Source organism: Myotis davidii, unplaced genomic scaffold, assembly GCF_000327345.1.
Source record: "Myotis davidii unplaced genomic scaffold, ASM32734v1 scaffold936, whole genome shotgun sequence".
In the NCBI taxonomy this organism is placed as follows: Eukaryota; Metazoa; Chordata; class Mammalia; order Chiroptera; family Vespertilionidae; genus Myotis; species Myotis davidii.
In genome coordinates this window covers 362,058-364,406 of record NW_006287077.1, presented here as the reverse complement: position 1 = coordinate 364,406, position 2,349 = coordinate 362,058, and the positions used below count along the sequence as shown (strand labels likewise).

Sequence of the window (2,349 nt, the reverse complement as noted above, 5' to 3'; positions counted from 1 at the left end):
AGCTGGGCCGGTGGGGCTGCGGCCCTTCCCCATGTCCTGCCTCACAGCACGGCTCCCCGGAGGCGACTGAGCCTAGCCCCCATCTTGTTGGAAGTGCAAGGTTGCCGGGCGACCGCGGGGATTGGGGGAGACCGCGTACGGCGCGCCTCTCACGTCGCTCTGGGCGCTCGGGCTGCTGGGAAATGTAGTTCGGTGATGAGGCTGTCGGTGCCCCAGGCGGGCTTCCTCGCTTTCTCCTCGCATCTTCCCTGCCGGCTGCTCTGTCCGTCTTCCATCACCCTCCCTACTTCTTTACCTTCCTGCCTCTGTCACACCGTCTTCTCTTCCCCGTCTGTCCCTCACCCCAGAGAACTGGTTCCCTTCAGTCAACATGTAATTTGTAAAAAAGGTAAAAAGGGGCGCGCTGTTTCCTCCCCCCCTCCCCCGCTCTTTCCCCCAGGCTCGTTGCCTTTTCCCTTCTCTCTTCTTCGCTCCAAGGAACCTTCTTTTGCTTCTGTGACTTGTTTCCTGACCAAAGGCAGCCCAGCTGGATCACTTCTGCTTCTATAACTTTGTCAATAAATTTTGCCTAATAATTTTTTTAAAAAAGGTAAGTGAGCGGTCTCAAAGATAGATTTGCTTCACGGAGGAACTAGGAAGATGACAGAGGTGGTTCCAGAAAAATGGGAGGAAGGAACAAGAGAGAAGGTTAAAGAACAAAATATTAAATAAAAATGCAGTGAGGCCCTAGCGGGTTTGGCTCAGTGGATAGAGCATCGGCCTGCAGACTGAAGGGTCCCAGGTTCGATTCTGGTCAAGGGCACATGCCTGGGTTGGGGGCTTGGTCCCCAGTAGGGGGCGTGCAGGAGGCAGCCGATACATGATTCTCTCTCATCATGGATGTTTCTCTCCTTTCCTCTGAAATCAATAATAATATTACATATATTTTAAAAAAAAACACGCAGTCGGATTAGTGCCCTAGAGGGCAGCGGGCGGCCCTGGGTGTGTCCTGTCCTGCTTTGTGCCCTACAGGGTGACACAACTCAAACCCTGGGCTCTTTTTTCTCAGGACAGAAAGTATTTGCATCCTATTCACCTTTGCAACCTAGCAGCTGGACTCTGATCAAAGTAGCGGGAAACAGTTGCTTTGCTTAGGGAGTCACACAGGCTCCCGGTCATGTTTGTTCTCTGTCAAGTTTTGGGTGAGTCTTCCTCCCAAGTCTCCCTCCAACTTCCTCTCTTGTTGCTGTCACCTTCTCTTAGTCTTTGCAAACCTCAGTCCATCTTACTGTGCCTCTGACTTCTGTCTCCTTCTCCCTGGTGTCCTCCTGTGTCCCTGTCTGTGCCTATACTCTCCATGTCTGCACTTCTGGTCCCTCTCTTCTCTCCCTCCTCTCCCTCCCACCCCTTACTGCTCTCGCTCCCTGTTGCTAATTTTTCTGGCCACCGGCCTCCCAGGGCCTGAATCCCCGCCCCGCTGGCTTCTCACCGAATTCTCTAGGTCTGAGAGAGCACAGCCCTTTCCCCGCTGTCTTCTGTCTGTTCAGACTGGAGCCTCTCACCTGCAAACTCTGGGTCCCTCCCTGCCCCCCGTCAGTCAACCCTCACTCTCCCCGCTCTCCTCCCCTCTTTATCCCGGTCCCCTCCCTACGTCCTCATTCCTCTTACTCAGGCTTTTCCGACGCCCCGAGGTTGCGCTGGACCAGAGTCGGCTCCACTGGTTACCATGGACACGCAGGGACGCCTACCGCCTGCCAACAGGAACGACCGTCGCCATGCGCACGCGCGCAGGGAGGGCCCGGCTGACTACACCTCCCAGGAAGCTCCGGGCCCAGCCCCTCCTCCCACCGGTGTGCGGGCGGTGCACCTCCGCAAATCTCCGCAGGGGCTGCCGTGGAGACCGGGGCTGACGGCGTCTTAGCGAGGGCCGTGATTGGAGCAGAGCCGCTAATCCTCGGGAGGCGTGGGAGGCATGCGTGGTTGGAAGGCAGCGCTGCCGCGGGTTCCCCCCTGAGAGGCTAGCGCACGTCGCTGGGGCCCCAGACGCCTGGAGCAGAGGCGGGGAGCACGGGAATCGGCGGCCGGAAGTGTGACCTGATGGTTGGGAACAGCGCTACCCCGGGGAACAGGGTGGAAACAGAGGCGAGGGCTGGGGAAGGGCCCGGAGGCGCTGGGACTGCTGTGTAGTTTCCCCGGGAGACACAGTGCAGCTGGGCGGGGAGCCCGCCTGCGAGCGCGCATGCTCAGGAGAGCGGGCGCTGAGCGTGGGGGTGAGGGCGGGGACGGGTGGAGGTGCGCACCGGGGATTCCGGCCGCCCTGCGGGACCGGGAACGCGGGACAGGGACCTGGGCACTCCCGGGGCGAGGCCC

General features: G+C 59.1%; 1 protein-coding gene across 2 annotated transcripts in view; it reads left to right on the top strand.

Moving 5' to 3' along the window:
• The first annotated feature begins 1,845 nt into the window (after positions 1–1,845).
• The window catches only part of MZF1 (myeloid zinc finger 1), a 6,018-nt gene continuing 5,514 nt past the window's right edge, over positions 1,846–2,349 (top strand). The window contains exon 1 of one of the 2 annotated variants that reach the window (XM_015560803.1): positions 1,846–2,079. The gene's annotated coding sequence lies outside the window, so the exon portion shown is untranslated. The remainder of the gene's footprint in view (positions 2,080–2,349) is intronic. The other variant, XM_006758970.2, reaches the window with a different exon arrangement.